Raw genomic sequence first — 18,067 nt, forward strand, 5'->3', positions numbered from 1 at the left:
CCCCTCACTGCCCACACCCTCAGCACCCCTGTGTGTGTCCAGACTTCTTGGGGATCCTTAACATCACCCTCAGGTTCGTAGAAGGACTCAAAGAACTGAGAAAAGCTGTTATATTCATGGTTGTGGTTTATTCAGTGAAAGAATATGGATTAAAGTTGGCAAAGATAAAACATACAGGGTCCAGGAAATACCAGGTGCAGGCTTGTAGTTATCTGCTTCTGGTAGAGACATGCAGACAGCCTTTAGTTCTCCCAGCAATGATGTATGACAGCAGATACAGAGTACTGTCAACCAGAGAAGCCTACTTGAGCCTTGGTGATTTTACTGGGAGTTAGTCACATATGACTGACTGCCTGGGGGGCTGAATTTAGTCTCCATCCTCTCCCAAAAGTCAAGTTGATACTATATGGCTCAAGGCCCCCAATAGAAGTCAAGTTCTTGGCATAGACTTCCTTGGACTACCCAAGCCCCATTAAACGAAGACATTTTATCAAGCAGGATATTCCAAGAGCTTATAGATTACTTCTCAGGAGCCACAGAGGCCTTCTTTGGAATGTACAAGGTTTAGACACTTCTGGGTCAACTCTTTACTGCGAAGAGTTTTCATTTTATTGCTCTTTGCAGAAAAGTACAAATTAGTTATATAGACTTTGGTTACCAGTGGCTGGACTCTCCTTTAAAACATTTTTTAAAAGCATTTTAAACCATTATCTTATGACTCTCCTTTGGTTTTCTGTTTTGTTTTGTTTTGTTTTGTTGTTTTGTTTTTGTTTTTTCCATTTAACATATCCAAAAAGATTTATTATTTTACATTAACATTGTGGCAGTTAAAGAAAATAATCAAGTTATCTCATGGACTGGAAGGGGGCTTTTTTTTTTTTTTTTTTTTTTGGAAGGTGACTTATTAATTCCCTCTCATTTCCAAACCTCATCAAGCATTCACTACATTTATGAGGTAAGTCAACTGAATGCTTGAAATCTAGATGAATTTTAAGATCTTCAATTTGTCCTGTTGAATATTCACAGTATTGACATAAATAAATCCCTTCAGATAAATGTGAATTTAAATGTTTGCAATATTCTAGCATACTTGAAAAGCCTTTCCCACAGTCATCACAAACATAGGAAAAATTTTTTTTTTTTTTTAATTTTTATTTATTTATGATAGTCACAGAGAGAGAGAGAGAGAGAGAGAGAGAGGCAGAGACATAGGCAGAGGGAGAAGCAGGCTCCATGCACCGGGAGCCCGATGTGGGATTCAATCCCAGGTCTCCAGGATCGCGCCCTGGGCCAAAGGCAGGCGCCAAACCGCTGCGCCACCCAGGGATCCCAGGAAAAATTTTAGTATGTTCAATAGCAACATACCTGTTAACATTTGTATGAAGTCTACTCCGAAAACCACATACTTGACATACAAAGAAGTTTTTACATTTGTCAAAGGTAATTTTGCTTAGCAGGCTGTACTGTCCATGTGCTCTATTGTTATACTTATCACTTAACTCAATTAATTTACATGCCTGTTCATTTACCACATGGCTATGCAAGTCTTCTGGATCATTCATTTCATGTTCACAAAACTGACACAAGTACTGTTCATCACAGCTGAGCTCCTGGAAATGTAGGTAGAGTTCACTGCTTGATGAGAACTGTACATCACACTGCTCACACCAGTAGAGGTGGTCACTAAAATGGGTGTCTGCAATGTGCTGGCTGAGGTTCTCAAAAATTACTGTTTTATAATCACAGTATTTACAAATGTAGGGATCCTCTTCATGCAGTTTGGCATGTTTGATCAAAAGCATGTTGGTAGAGAAACTCTCCTCGCATACTCGACACACATTTGAATCAGTACGCTTATGCTTCAGGATCATATGCTGCTTTAAATCAGAAAAAATATTTGCTGTTGAACTCACAAAGTTCACACTTATAGAGGCCACTGCTATTAGCTCTCAGTAAAGGCCATTTTTGTTGGGCAGTCACATTCAAAGCCTGGCTCTTATCTAGAATTTTGCAAAGTTTAGCTGGTGGCTCTTCATCAGTTTGGTCTTGGAGACTCTCCAAGGAATTGTTTTCGGTCTCTAGATCATAATCTTTAGAAATTGCATGCACTTCTGCAGCAATTGGAACATCTTCAGCAGTGTGAACTTCTATAGGACTCTCCTCTTGAGCTTGTTGGTTGGCTGACTCAGGTAAGTCACATTCTTCATCACAAATTTCAATATCAGCAGATTTTTCTGTAGAAAAGGCAGTGTGGTCTAGAATTCTAAGTACAGGGTTGGGAACCAGGTAGTTCTGATTTCTACTTCTGGCCTTGATCCCATCTGTAAATTTTGGCAAGTCATTTGATGTTTCTGTATCAGAATCATCATCTTTGTTGTCAAAATATTTTAAGTCTGGTTGTCTCATAGAACAAACACTATAACAATGATCAGAAAAAATTCCATTGAATCAATCTGCAAACCTGCTTATTCCAGAGGAATCTGAGTAATGAGAAGGGTGTAATGTCTTCCCTTTTCTTTTTTTAGGATATTCATTCCTATCTTTTTAATATGGTATAATTCTTAATACTGGAGGGAGAAGAAATGAATTACAAGGAAGTTTTCACAGATGGTAAAAAATGCCTCTTTGCAATGAGATGAACTGGTTCAAACTACTCACGTCCCTAGGTTGTATGGGACCGCGGGGCCACCCGGCCAGCCCAGGCGCAGCTCCCAGGCAGCGCCGTGGCCCTCGCACTCCCAGGCTCCTCTTGCCCTGCCCGCCAGGCCCTATGACTCTTCTTTGAAGTACATATTTCTTGTTGAATAAAAGAGATAAATCACTGAATCAAGCATCTTCAAAATTTTCATGGGAAAGGTCAAAAAGTGTAACCCATATTCCACACTCATAATTAAAGATTTTATCAAAAATTCCTGCAGCACAACCAGTGCACTCTGTCTTCACCTCTGGGTTCCACTGCTATCTAGCCCTGTGTTTTAACACACAGAAGAAATGATCATGTTGGCATCTCTCAAGCAAATGGGCTACAAGCAGGGTTTTCCCACCTTTATAGAATCATTAATGAAATTGGCAAAGTGCATCATTTTAAAAAATGAAATAGAGACAAAATTTCAGAGCATCACACCTGGTAGAGATAAATCTACACAAATTTTATTTCAGTTATGACTGTATGAGTGTGTGTAATTGTGTTTATGTATGTGATAGTGTGTGGTTCGCATGTGGTGGGGGGGCATTGTGTATGTGTATGGTGTGTATAGAGTGTGCATGTGTGTGTGGTGCATGTGATATGTGGGAAGGGGTATGTGTGGAGTGGGTGTGTGCATGTGATATGCATAATGCATCTAATGTGTGCTGGGTGTGTGGTGTGTGTGATATATGCTGTATGCATGAGTGACCTGGGTCCATGGAAACAGCATGATGTGTGGTGAAGGGTCACCCCTGAGAACTTGGAGGCCTGAACTTGAACCTTGGCAAGCCTCTTAGGAGTTTCTTGATCATGTTGGATGTCATTTTTTTTAAATCTAAGAATTATAAACATAATGATAGTACCTATCCCATGATGTCATAAAAATTAAATGGAAAATATCAAATATAAAACATTTAGTCCTGTACCTCACTCAGTAAGTGTCATTTGTTTTGTTATTTTCATCATTCCTGTTATTGTTATTACTATGGGACATGGTCAAATGTGTTTGGGAAACAGTCACATAGAGGACAGGATTAATGAAGCCAAGGCCCATGCCTTCCATCAAGCCAGCCATATTTTTTAGCCCTTGAAGAAGGGATGGTGGTTTTGCACAGGCCAGGCCTGTACTCCTCTTAGAGTACAAGTTCCCCTACTGGCAGTGAGTGGACTGACTTCCCAAAGCAATAGCTGACTGCTCACCTAGTCTGAGACAGTCTGCTTGCTGTGGCACTTGTGTTTTCCCTCCACCATCTCCCAACTAAAAACCTTTCTTTGCTATTTAAGGTTACATTATCACTAACGAGACAGGTTGACATCAGGTATCCCCTGCTATGGAAACAATAGCCCTCCTGTGGCATTCTTGCCAAAAATCCATGACATCTATCAAATAATGAGAAAACAGCCAACAAACAAAAGTAAGCTGAGAGTCACTCAGCAAGATAAGTGAGCAGTAATCTTACCATGTGTCAAAGTTAGAAAAGACAGAGGAGTGCTCAAAGATGGAAAGATACTAAGAGCAGATGTCAATCACATGAAATACAAGATCCTGGTTAGACACTAGTGAAAAGGCTTGTGAAATGTGAATAAGGCCAACAGTTAGATTAACCTCCTGGTTTTGATAACAGTGTTATGCTTACATAAAATGTTAGCATTAGGAGAAAATATTTTTAAAATAAATATAAATGTATATACAACATACACATGTACATAATGCACGTAAACATATAGAAATATGATCTATCTCCAGTGTATTGGCTACAAGAAGCAACCGCATTTTGCCCTCCTGAGGTTTTTTTATTAGCCTGCTCTTTGAAAAATTTTGATTCTTCTACTATAATTCCCTGTTGATTGCTTTCATTATCACAGAAAAGTAAGCATCATTTTTTTTTAAAGTTTCCTATTGCCTACTCCAGGGAAAGATCTCAAGTGGCATAGATTAATGAGGATTTATTATGATGATCATTTGTTTTCTTCCAACAACACTCCTTTTCCCCAAAAGGCCAGACTTGGGCCACACAGCCACACACACCGCCCTCCCCCTTGAGGAAGCAAGAAAGCAAGTGGCAAGAGTCTAGTATGGGCTTGCAAAAAGCTGAAACTTTTTAACTATAAATATACTTTCCCAAAATGTAAATCAAACCTTCCAAACATTATCTCCCATCGCAACCACCTAGGAAGACATTTTTCCTCTTCAGTTGTGCCATTTGTTCAATACCTAAGTCTGTATAATCTAAATAAAAGATCAAACTTTTAGATGGAGCAAAAATTATTCCTAATGGAATCCTGACAGTAATGAATCCCTTGGTACCAAATCACTCTCATTGCTTAGCACAAGGAGTAATTGGTACTTAGGTGAGAGCTCATTTAGGGGATCACATTGGGATTAATATAAACAACTATGTTTCTTTGTGTAATGGAAGTACATTCAAGTATCAGGCTGGTAATAATTCAATAATTCATATATGCACATTATTGACAATGCTATCCTCTATCTCTTTGCTAATAAAACACAGAGTATAACACAGTGCTCATCCCATCAAGTGCCCTCCTCAGTGCCTGTCACCCAATACCTCATCCTTCCACCCGCCTCCCCTTTCACTACACTTTGTTCGTTTCTCAGTTAGGAGTCTCTTATGTTTTCACCCTGTCTAATTTTCCCACTCATTTTCCCTCCTTTCCCTTATATCCCTTTCACTATTTCTCATATTCCACGTTTGAGTGAAACCATATGATTGTCCTTCTCCAATTGACTAACTTCACTCAGCATAATACCCTCCAGTTCCATTCACGTCGAAGCAAATGGTGGGTATTCATCCTTTCTAACGGCTGAGTAATATTCCATGTATATAGACCACATCTTCTTTATCCATTCATCAGTCTAAAGACACCGAGGCTCCTTTCACCGTGTGGCTGTTGTGGACATTGCTGCTATAGACATTGCGCTGCAGGTGTCCTGCCGTTTCACTGCATCTGTATCTCATTGTAGCTGTGATTTGTATTTCCCTGATGGAAAGTGATGTGGAGCATTTTTTTTATGTGCTTGTTGGCCATGTGTATGTCTTTTTTGGACAAATATCTATTCATGTCATCTGACATTTCATGACTGGATTACTTGTTCTTTGGGTGTGGAGGCTGATAAATTCTTTATAGATCTTGGATACTAGACCTTAATCTGATGTTATTTACAGACATCTTCTCCCATTCCCTAGGTTGTCTTTTATTTTTGTTAACCGTTTCTTTTGCTGTGCAGAACCTTTTCATCTTGATTAAGTCTCAATAGTTCATTTTTGCTGTGTTTCCCTTGGCTTCATAGATGTATCTTGCAAGAAGTTACTGTGGCCAAGTTAAAAAAGGTTGCTGCCTGTGTTCTCTTCTAAGATTTTGATGGATTCTTGTCTCACATTTAGATGCTGGCCTCAGAATGAGCTTGGAAGTATTCCCTCCCTTTCTATCCTTTGAAACAGCTTTAGTAGAATAGATATTATTTCCTCTTTAAATGTTTGATAGAATTCCCCTGGAAAGCCATCTGGCCCTGGACTTTTGTGTCTTGAGAGATTTTTGATGATTGCTTCAATTTCCTCACTGGTTATTGGCCTGTCAGGTTTTCCATTTCTTCCTGTTCCAGTTTTGGCAGTTTGTGGGATTCCAGAAATGCATCCACATCTTCTAGATTGCCTAATTTGTTGGCATATATTTGCTTATAATATGTTTTTAAAATCATTTGTATTTCCTGAGTGTTGCTTGTGATCTCTTTTGTTCGTGATTTTATTAATTTCAGTCTTTTTTCTTTTTAATAAGGATGGCTAGGGATTTTTCTACCTTATTGACTCTTTCAAAGAATGAGCTCCTGATTTTGTTGATCTGTTCTACAGTTCTTCTCATCTCTATTTCATTGAGCTCCATTCTGATCTTTATTATCTCTCTTCTTCTGCTTGGTTTAGGCTTTATTTGCTCTTCTTTCTTCAGTTCCTTTAGGTGCAAGGTCAGCTTGTGTATTTGAGTTTTTTCCAATTTTTTGAGGGAGGATTGTATTGTGATGTATTTCCCTGTTAGGACTGTCTTCGCTGTATCCCAAAAATTTTGAACAGTTGTATTTTCATTTTTATTAGTTTCCATGAATCTTTTAAATTCTTCTCTAATTTCCTGGTTGACCCTTTCATCTTTTAGCAGGATGCTCTTTAATCTCCACGTGTTTGAGTTTCTTCCAAATTTCTTCTTGTGATTGAGTTCTAGTTCCAAAGCATCATGATCTGAAAATATGCAGGTGAAAATCCCAGTCTTTTGGTATCAGTTGAGACCTGATTTGTGACTCAGTACGTGATCTTTTCTGGAGAAAGTTCCATGTGCACTTGAGAAAAACGTGTATTCACTGGCATTAGGATGTAATGTTCTGTATCTATCTGTGAAATCTATTTGGTCCAGTGTATCATTCAAGGCCCTTGTTTCTTTGTTGATGTTCTACTTATAAGATTTGTCTTTTGCTGAGAGTGCTGTGGTGAAGTCTCCTACTATTAAGGTATTATTATCTAGGTGTCTCTTTACTTTGGTTATTAATTGATTGATATACTTGGAAGCTCCCACATTAGGGGTGTAACTATTCATGATTGTTAGGTCCGCTTGTTGGATAGACCCTTTAAGTATGATGCAGTGTCCCTCTTCATCTCTTACTAAAGTCTTTGGGATAAACTTTAATTTATCTGCTATGAGGATTGCTACCCCTGCTTTCGTTTGAGGACCATTTGAATGGTAAATGGTTCTCCAACCTTTCATTTTGAGGCTGTAGGTGTCCTTAGGTCTAAAATAAGTCTCTTGTAGATAGCGTATAGATGGTTCTTTCTTTTTTATCCAGTCTGGTACCCTGCATTTTTTGATGTGATCATTAAGCCCATTCATATTGAAAGTAACTATTGAAAGATATGAATGTAGTGTCATAGTATTACCTACACAGTCCCTATTTTGTGGATTGATTCTTTGGGCTCCCTGTTTCTCTTACAGGGTCCCCCTTAATATTTCTTGCAGAGTTGGTCAGGTGGTCACATATTTTTTCAGTTTTTGTCTATCCTGGAAACTCTATCTCTCCTTCTATTCTGAATGAGAGCCTTGCTGGACAAAGTATTCTTGGCTGCATGTTCTTCTCATTTAGTGCCCTTCATATATCCTGCTGGCAGTTTCTGGCCTGCCAGGTCTCTGTGGAGAGGTCTGCTGCTAATCTGATATTTCTCCCCAGATAAGTTAAGAATCTCTTGTTTCAAGCTGCTTTATGAATTTTCTCTTTATCTTTGACATTCGCAAGTTTCACTATTAAATGTGAGGTGTTAGGATGCCTGGGTGGCTTAGTGTCTGAGCGTCTGCCTTTGGTTCAGTGTGTGATTCCAGTGTCCCAGGATCAAGTCCCGTATCAGGCTCCCTGCATGGAACCTGCTTCTTCTTCTGCCTATGTCTCTGCTTCTCTCTCTCTCTCTCTCTCTCTCTCTCTCTCTCTCTGTCTCTCATGAATAAATAAATAAAATCATTTATTTATAAATAAATAAATAAATAAATAAATAAATAAATAAATAAGATGTGTCAAATGGTTTTTGTTGATTTTTTAGGGCGTCCTCTCTGTCTCTTCTATCTGAATGCCTCTTTCCTTCCCTGGATTAGGGAAGTTCTCCGCTATGATTTGTTCAAATATACTTTGTGGTCCTCTCTCTCTCTCAGCCTCTTCTGGAATCCCAATAAGATGAATATTCTTCCTTCTCAAGCTATCAGTTATTTCCCCAAGCCTTTCCTTATGGGTTTTAATTATTTTTCTCTTTTTCTTCAGCTTCCTTCCTTTCCATCCACTTGTCTTCTATGTCATCACTCTTTCCCACCTCATTAACCCGAGTAGTTAGAGCAGTTTGGACTGCATCTCAGTTAAAGTATTTTTAATTTTGGCCTGATTAGATCTCAATTCTGCAGTAAGAGGGTCTCTAGAGTCCTTTATGCTTTTTTCCAGAGCCACCAGTAACTTTATAATTGTACTTCTGAATTGAATTTCTGACATCGTATTGAAATCTACATTCAGCATTTCTGTGGCAGAGAGTATTGCTTCCGTTTCTTTCTTTTGTAGTGAATTCTTCCATCTAGTCATTTTGTCCAGTGCAGAGTAGCTATATGAGCGAGCAGAGTCACAAATATCAACCACAACCTAAGTAAAATACACTCTAGATGATTCAGAAGATGTCAGATACCAGAAAATAAAAGAAAAAGCAGAAGAGAACAAAATAAAACAAAAGGACTACTACAGTGAAAAACAGATTTTAAAACAAATAGTAAGTATAAAGAAAAACAAATACCAAAAAGAAGAAGAAGAAGAAGAAGAAGAAGAAGAAGAAGAAGAAGAAGAAGAAAATAATAAAGGGAGTGGTGGTGAGAAAGTGGTGGTAGAAAGACAATATATTCTCCCCAAGGGGACCTAGAGGATGATCCTCTTGATTATGAATGTCTTTTGTTCTGTATGTTAGAAGATGCTCAATTCCAAATTGATACAAAACAGTAAAATTTATACAAAGCCTCCACATTGACCAGAAAAACATAAATGAGATAAAAGAAGGGGGCCAAATAGGAAGGAAGAGAGAATATAGTCTCACAGAATGAACCAACACGGTGTTCTACTTGGTTCTGGGTGTATTTTGATCTATGTACTAGATGGTACTAACTTTCACCATTATAAAACAAAACAAGACAGAAGAAACAAAAAACCAAAAAGCAAAAACCCATAACTCATATGTCTAACGAAATTAAATTGAGTATGTTGAAGGGAATCCAAAAATGAAGAATATATCTAAGACATGTCATTGTAGAAATATGAAAGTCAAAAAAGAAAAAGCTTAAAAATGAAGAGTTGGTAAAATATTGTAGTTAAGACAGGAAAAGAGAAAAAATATTGGAAATCTTGCCATTTGCAATGATGTGGATGGAGCTAGAGAGTATAATCAGTCAAAAAAAGATAATATCATCTGATTTTACTCTTATGTGGAATTTAGGAAACAAAACAAACAAGCAAAGGGGAAAAAAGAGAGACAGACAATCAAGAAACAGACTCTTAGTTATGGAGAACAAACTGATGGATACCAGAGGGGAGGTTGGTGGGGAGTTAGGTTAAACAGGTGGGGATTAAGGAGTGCAATTTGTGTGATGAGCACAGGGTGATGTATGGAATAGTTAAATCATTATATTGTACACCTGAAACTAATATATACTAATATTGAGTACTCAGTTTCAGATGTAGTGTGCAATGATTTATCAGTTGCATGCAATACCCAGTGCCCATCACATCATGAGACCTCCTTATGCCCATCACCCAATTAACCCATCATCCCACCCACCTTCCCTTCAATTACCCTCAGTTTGTTTCCTAGAGTTAAGAGTCTCTCTTGATGCCTTCCCTTTCGTTTTTCCTACCCTTACTCTATATTCCTTGGTACTGTTTCTTATATTCCACATATGAGTGAAACCATATGATAATTGACTTTCTCTCACTGACTATTTCATTCAGCATAATGCCCTCCAGTTCCATCCACATTGATGTAATGGTATTTGTCCTTTCTGATGGAGTAATATTCTATTGTATATATGCCCCATATCTTCTTTATCCATTCATCTGTCAATGGACATCTGGGCTCTTTCTACATTGGGATGCAAGTGTCCTACTGTTTCACTGCATCTGTACCCTTGGTAGTAAATACCAAGTAGTGTAATTGCTGGGTGGCAGGGTAGCTCTATTTTTAACTTCTTGAGAAGCAACATACTATTTTTGAGAGTGTCTGTACCAGTTTGCATTCCCATATGTCATTTGCAAACATCTTCTCCCATTCCCTAGGTTGTCTTTTAGTTTTGTTGACTGTTTCCTTTGCTGTGTACAAGCTTTTCATCTTGATTAAGTCCCAATAGTTCATTTTTGCCTTTGGTTCCTTTGCTTTTGGAGACGTGTCTAGAAAGAAGTTGCTGCAGCTGAGGTCACAAAGGTTGCTGCCTGTGTTTTCCTCTAGGATTTTGATGGCTTCCTATCCCATGTTTAAGTCTTTCATTCATTTTGAGTTTATTTTTATGTATGGTGTAAGAAAATGGTCCAGTTTCATTCTTCTGCATGTGGCTGTCCAATTTGCCCAGCACCATTTCTTGAAGAGACTGTCCTTTTTCCATCGGATATTCTTTTCTGTTTTGTCAAAGAGTAGTTGACCATAGAATTGAAGGTCCATTTCTGGTTGTTCTATTCTACTCCACTCATCTATGTGTATGTTTTTGTGCCAGTATCATACTGTCTTGATGAGTACAGTTTTGTAATATAATTGATATCTGGAAACATAATATCTCCAGATCTTTCTTTCTTTCTTTCTTTCTTTCTTTCTTTCTTTCTTTCTTTCTTTCTTTCTTTCTTTCTTTCTTTCTTTCTTTCTTTCTTTCTTTCTTTCTTTCTTCTCTTTCTCTTTCTTTCCTTTCTTCTTTCTTTCAGAGAGAGAGAGAGAAAGGGGAGTGGGGAGGGAAAGGGAGAGAGAGAGAATCTTAAGTAGGCTCCACGTGCAGCATGGAGCCTGACTTGGGGCTCAATCTCAGGATCCTGAGATCATGACCTGAACTGAAATCAAGAATCAGACACTTAACCAATGGAGCCACCCAGAGACCCTTGCAATCTTTTTCAAGATTGCTTTGGTATTCAGAGATTTGTGGTTCTATACAAATTTTAGGATTGTTTGTTTTAGTTCTGTGAAAAATGATGGTGGTATTTTGATAGGAATTGCATGAAATATGTAGATTGCTTTCAGCAGTATAACTATCTTAAGTTCTTTTTAACTTTTTTATTTCTGTGGTAAAAGCCTCTCTGAAGTCTACCGTTCTTTTCTGAAGCCCAGTTAGTGTCTTCATGATTGCTGTTTTAAATTCTCCATTAGGCATATTACTTACATCTCTTTTGCTTAGATCTCTGTCCATGACCTGAACTTGTTCTTACGTTTGGGACGAATCCTCCGTTTTAGCATTTCATTCACTCTCTCTCTCTCTCTCTGTCTTTCTTTCTTGGCTGAATATATTCCATGTCTTCTTTATCCATCCATCAATCAATAGACATCTTGGGTGCCTGGGTGGCTCAGTTAGTTAAGAGTCTGCCTCAGGCTCAGGCCATGATCGCAGTGTCCTAGGATTGAGTCCCTCTGTAGGGACCCTGCTTGTCCCTCTGCCAAACTTGTGCTCTCTTTCTCTCTCTCAAATGAATAAATAAAATCTTTTTTAAGAAGTCAATGGACGTGTGTGTTGCTTCTCGGCTATTGTAAATAATGCTGCTATAAACATAAGGTTACATGTATCCCTTTGAATTAGTGTTTTTTTTGTATCCTTTGGGTAAATAACCAGTAGTGCAATTGGTAGTACTATTTTTAACTAATTGAAGATCCTCTATGCTGTTTTACAGAGTGGCTGCACCAGTTTGCATCCCACAAACAGTGCAAGAAGGTTCCTGTTGCTCCATATCCTCTCAATATCTACTGTTTCTTGTGTTGTTGATTTTAGCCATTCCAGAAGCTGTGAGCTGATGTCTCCCTTTTTAAATGTTTTATTTATATTTTAATTATTTAACATATAGGGAGTGAGGAAGTAGGGGGCAGGGAGGTGGGGAGGACCCTCACAAGCCCTGAGTGCCACCCAGGAAAGCACATGGTAACAAAATGGCCCTCCACTCTCTGAGGCTTGGAGGTAAGTAGCACTGACCAAATGAGAAATCCGTGAAGCTGCAGGAGGGCCAGCCACGGAACACACAGCAACTAGAATTGCCAGAGTTTGGGAGCTTCTGTTGATATAGTCTCGTGAGTCAACATGTTAGTGCTCCAGCTCTCCACATCTGCAGGTCCTCCGTTCTTCGCTCCCTTCTTCCTGCAGAACCACAGGAATCCCAAGAGTTCTGTGACTGGCAACCACTCACCCTGAAGAGTTAGTTTCCAAAAGCTTCAACACGGGATCCCTGGGTGGCGCAGCGGTTTGGCGCCTGCCTTTGGCCCAGGGCGCGATCCTGGAGACCCGGGATCGAGTCCCACGTCGGGCTCTGGTGCATGGAGCCTGCTTCTCCCTCTGCCTTTGTCTCTGCCTCTCTCTCTCTCTGTGTGTGACTATCATAAATAAATAAAAAAAATTTAAAAAAAAAAAAAAAAACAAAAGCTTCAACACAAGCAGCATTGTGCTTTTTGTCTGCCCAATTGTGGAAATATTAGTCTGATGCTCGTTACAGGGATCTCTAGCAGGGAGAAGAAAATATACAAGACATTTAGGGACCCCACACATGCTTGACTGGTGGAAGTGTGGTGTGTCCTGAGCACTCTGGCTGACTCTGGACCATGGGCCCCAGGGTGCCACCTCCTCTCCTATGTGGGGAGTCCAACAACATGCAGTGACCAGGAGCCAGGCTCTGCTGTTTCCACCATTTCTAGGTATGTGGTGTGATCTCTTAGGTTACTTAGTGTTTTTGAGTCTTGCTCTCATAACTGTAAAACGGAGGCAATGGTGCTCTACAGTTAAATGAATTATGCATGTAAAGTACAGAACCTGGCTCGGAAGAAGTGCCCAACCACTGTTGACTGTTGTACCCCAGGGACACTGTGGCCTGGACACCAGGGTCAGAGAGTGTTTTCTGCACAGCTGGGAGCTGGGATTCTGCCTCTCTCCCCTCCTTTGCCACCCAGCACTGCCCCACTCTGGTAGCTAAGCCTGTTGCGGCAGGTTTTGGCCCACAAGGCTCCCAGCACACAGAAGGGGCAATGGGCTTACCCTCAAAGAGAACCGGGGGGGAGGGAGGAGAGGTGTTATGATCTGAAGTGATCCATTCTCTCCCAAATTCATATTTCAGCCCTAGTTTCCAAAGGCATGGTGTTTGGAGATGGGGGGCTTCTTGCAGGCAGTTGGATTCAAATGAGGTGGGAGGTAATTAATTATTTAATTAAAAAGGTGGGAGGTGGGGGTGGGTGAACTGGATAAAGAGGGTTAAGAGGTACAAACTTCCAGTTATAAAATAAATGTCTCTTGCCATTTGCATCGACATGAATGGAGGTAGAGCGTGTTATGCTAAGCAAAATAAATCAGGCAGAGAAAGAGAAATACTGTGTGATCTCACCCATATGTGGAATTTAAGAAGGAAAACAGATGAGCATATGAGAAGGGGCAAAAAGGAGAGAGGGAAATAAATCATAAGACACAACTCTAAAGAACGAACTGAGGGTTGATGGAGGGAGGTGGTGGGGGATGGGCTAGATGGGGGATGGATATTAAGGTGGGCACTTGTTATGAGCATGGGATATTGTGGATGAATCACAAAATTCTACTCCAGAAACGAGTATTGCACCATATATTAACTAATTAAAATTTAAATAATCAATAAATAAAAAGTGATAGGGGTTTAATATAGAGCATGGTAACTATCGTTAATAATTTAATTATTGTTAAATAATATTTAATATACAGCATGGTAACTACTGTTAATATTTGAAAGTTATTAATGAGTAGATTTTAAAAGTTCTCACCACAAGAAATAATTGTAACTCTGTGAGGTGATGGATGTGAATTAAATTTCATTGTGGTGATCATTTTGGATTATTTACATATATCAAATCATTTTATTTTGCTCACCTGAAACTAACACAACATTATATGTCAATTACATCTCAATTTAAAAGGAACATTCTGAGTGTGTCTGTGGGAGTGTTTCTGGATGAGACAAATGAAATAATTAAATTAATAAAATAAAATAAAATAAAAGGTACATCATGACCCTTCAAATTGATTGTAAAACTGAATGGTACTGTTGCAATGTTTTACAAGCCTCATCTAAATCATTTTGTCCAAGAGACAATAAACAAGTCACATAGTTTTCACCTTTTTATCTTTGTGTATCAATTTTAAGTATAACATACCTGCAAACTATATGATGAGAGAGAGCAGCCGTGGTAAGAGACTCTCCTCCTTGGCCTACAGTTCACTGTGGACCAGGGGATGATCTCTGGAGCTCAAAATTCAGTGGGCACTTCCCACACCTGTGTACACCTGTGTATGTCACATTACCCATATACAGACTTAGAGATTAAAGGAAGACATGAGCCAGGAGGTGTTGGCACATATAATGACCTCCACATTGCCCCACAGATGCACACACACACCCTCACATGGACAAATGGCTGCGTATACCTGCCATTTCTCTGTTCTACACAAAATATATGACAGTTACCTCCACTGATTTCAATTTTCCCCTGCTCACCCTGGAGAGCACACTCACCACACCACTCTACTCACCAGCCACATTCAGCCAAACCAAGCTGCTGGTCAAGAACTGGAGGTGCTCGAGTGCCTGGGCTTGAAAGGGGGCAGGAGGAGCTTGTGTGTCGAATCCCTTGTGTTCTGGGAATTCCAGGCAGGTACTAGAAGCCTGGCCAGGGGTGGAAGGCCAAGCTGAGCAATTTCGGTGCAGCGTCCTTCTGGAGGAGAGTCTCTGTACTCTGCCAGAATTCAGGTGTATTTCAGAGTAACTCAGTGAAGAGGTTTGAATGGGTGGTCGAGCGGTTGAGTTGTTATTCAGTACAGCTATTTTCTATTTGCACATAGGAACTTCTTTTTTTTTTTTTAATTTTATTTATTCATGATAGGCACACAGTGAGAGAGAGAGAGGCAGAGACATAGGCAGAGGGAGAAGCAGGCTCCATGCACCGGGAGCCCGACGTGGGATTCGATCCCGGGTCTCCAGAATCGCGCCCTGGGCCAAAGGCAGGCGCTAAACCGCTGCGCCACCCAGGATTCCCTGCACATAGGAACTTCTTGAAGGTAAAGACTTTTTCTTATTCTTTTCAGTGACTTAATAAACACTATTATATGTCTACTCTTTAACTGATCTGCATGTCCAAGTTTGGAAAGTACTTGGCATTCATTTGGTCATGTGTTCCCTCCCTCCCTCTTACCACCTCTTTCCCTCCCCCGCCCTTTCCTTCCTCTTGGTCTCTTTTCTTCCTTCTTCTCCCTTTTCTTCAACAGCACCTTGGTCCAAGAGGCATTTAAGGTAACACAGAACCTGGCACTTGGTTGATGATTTGCTCAATCAATCTTTCACTGTGAATGGAGGAAGGAGGGAGGGAATAGGGAAGGCCCAACAAAGATGACAGGGCCTCCTTCGAACTCCCTCAGGGTAGGTTTCCAGCCCACCATTTAGACAGACAAATACTTTTCCTGTCTTCCCTATTTTAACCAGTCCTTTAAGTGCTCCAGAGGAGGGCATCTGAAGTCAGAGTCAGGTAAGATGGAGAAATGGGAAGCTGTCTTCCTAATGGCCCTAAAGAGCATGAGTCAGAGTCCCTGTCTTCCTTCCAAGTTCTCTATTCCCAGCACCTGTCTGGGTAGGGAGACCCCAGATCTCTAGGCACACCAATGTTACCTCCAGGGAAAAGCCCCACAGGCCCCCAAGGCCCCAGCTCTCTGGACTGCCCCTTCTGAGACTTCACTGTAATTTTGTCATTTCTAGAATGATAAATAAAAGGAATCATACAGTACATGACCTTTTGAGATTGAGAGTGATCCTTTGCATAATTATCTGAGCTCTACCAAAGTTCGTTGCCTTTATCGATAATTCATATGTTTTTACTGCTATGTAGAATTCTCTGGTATTCTATGGTGCTATTCTATGAATCCTATTCTCCAGTTTGTTTAACCGTTCACCTACCAACGGGCATTTCAATTGTTCCCTGGCTCTGGCTGTTACAAATAAATATGCCATGAATATTTGTATATAGGTTTTTTTATGAACATAAGTTTTCATTTCTCTATTTATCTATCCTGAGGCCTTTATCTCAGGAATATAATTGCTGGGTTGTAATGTAAGTGCATATTTAGTATTGTAAAAAATTGCCAGACTCTTTCCAGAGTGGCTGTACCATTTTACATCCTGACCAGCAATGAATAAGTGATACAGTTTTTCTTCATCTTCACTAGCATTTGGTGTTATCACTACTTTTTATTCTAGTCATTCTGCATCTCATTGTGGTGGTGATGGTGGCATCTCATTGTGATTTTCATTCCTACTTCAATAAAATAAACATGAATGTCTTTTCATGTCTTTGGCTTATTTTTTAAATTGGATTGTTTATTGTTTTACCACTGAGTTTTAAGAGTTCTCTATGTATCCGGTGTCAGATACGTGGTTTATAGATTTCTTTTTCTGTCTATACCTTGTCTTGTCATCCTCCTAAGATCTGCAGAATAAATGTTTAATTCTTGCAAGTTTTGATTTAATGATGTTTTCTTTTATGGATTATACTTTTATTGTTATCTAAGAACTCTTCACTAAGCCTGAAGTCCTAAGAATTTTCTCCTACATTTTTTTCCTAAAATGTTATAGTTTTGAATGTAATTTTTATTTTTATTTTTTTTTTTAAAGATTTTATTTATTTATTCATGATAGTCACAGAGAGAGAGAGAGAGAGAGAGAGAGAGAGAGAGAGAGAGAGGCAGAGACACAGGCAGAGGGAGAAGCAGGCTCCATGCACCGGGAGCCCGACGTGGGATCTGATCCCGGGTCTCCAGGATCGCGCCCTGGGCCAAAGGCAGGCGCCAAACCGCTGCGCCACCCAGGGATCCCGAATGTAATTTTTAAATCTGTGATTCATTTTGAGCTGATTTTTGTGTAAAATATGAGTAATTTTTCAAGTAAAGTGTATTCATCTACTAATAAATTATATATACCCATGGTAGGAAAATTAGCATATGCATAAAATTACAGAGTTACAGAAAATTAAGGATTTTCATAATCCTAGCACTTACAGAAAATCATTTAAGAAATCATAAAAGTTACATTTAGATGTTTGTCCTTTCAACTTTCTTTTTCTTTTGTTCTTACATGTATTTGGATCCCTTCCAATTCCTTTTGAAGATGGAGAGAAGTTTTGAAAATTAAACTTAGAGGTTAAATAGAATTTTATTCTCTTTCTTTTTCATCCTTTGGTCAGTTTTGCTGGTTAGAAAACTAAGTTTTAGAGAGGATAAGCAACTTGCCTTCAGCTGGAAAGACACAGTCGGAACTTACTCATCTCAGCCTGACCACTTACCTAGCCATCCATCATTCACTGCACCTTGCTCCATACTGGACTAAATTACAACAAACAACAAGGACAACAGCAACTGCTAGAGCACAGCAAAACAGAAGCAAAGTTCTTTGTGCCAGATTTGCGACTGTCTGGGAAAGCAGGATCTAACCCATAGTGAGGTAGTGTGTACCCTAGCTCAGTCTTGGCCTGGAGGTCTAGAAAAGGTGCCCAAGGAGAAATGAATACTTTGAAAAACAACAAATTAGGTATAGAGGCTCAGATTATACAAATGTTAAGAAAATAGAATTTAAATGTG

At 39.5% G+C, this 18,067-nt stretch overlaps 1 pseudogene; it reads right to left on the reverse strand.

Annotated features, from left to right (window-relative positions):
• Positions 1-845: 845 nt before the first annotated feature.
• On the reverse strand, positions 846-17,806 carry LOC144284179 (zinc finger protein 639 pseudogene; annotated as a pseudogene).
• Positions 17,807-18,067: the final 261 nt, after the last annotated feature.

Source organism: Canis aureus, chromosome 15 (genome assembly GCF_053574225.1).
Source record: "Canis aureus isolate CA01 chromosome 15, VMU_Caureus_v.1.0, whole genome shotgun sequence".
In the NCBI taxonomy this organism is placed as follows: Eukaryota; Metazoa; Chordata; class Mammalia; order Carnivora; family Canidae; genus Canis; species Canis aureus.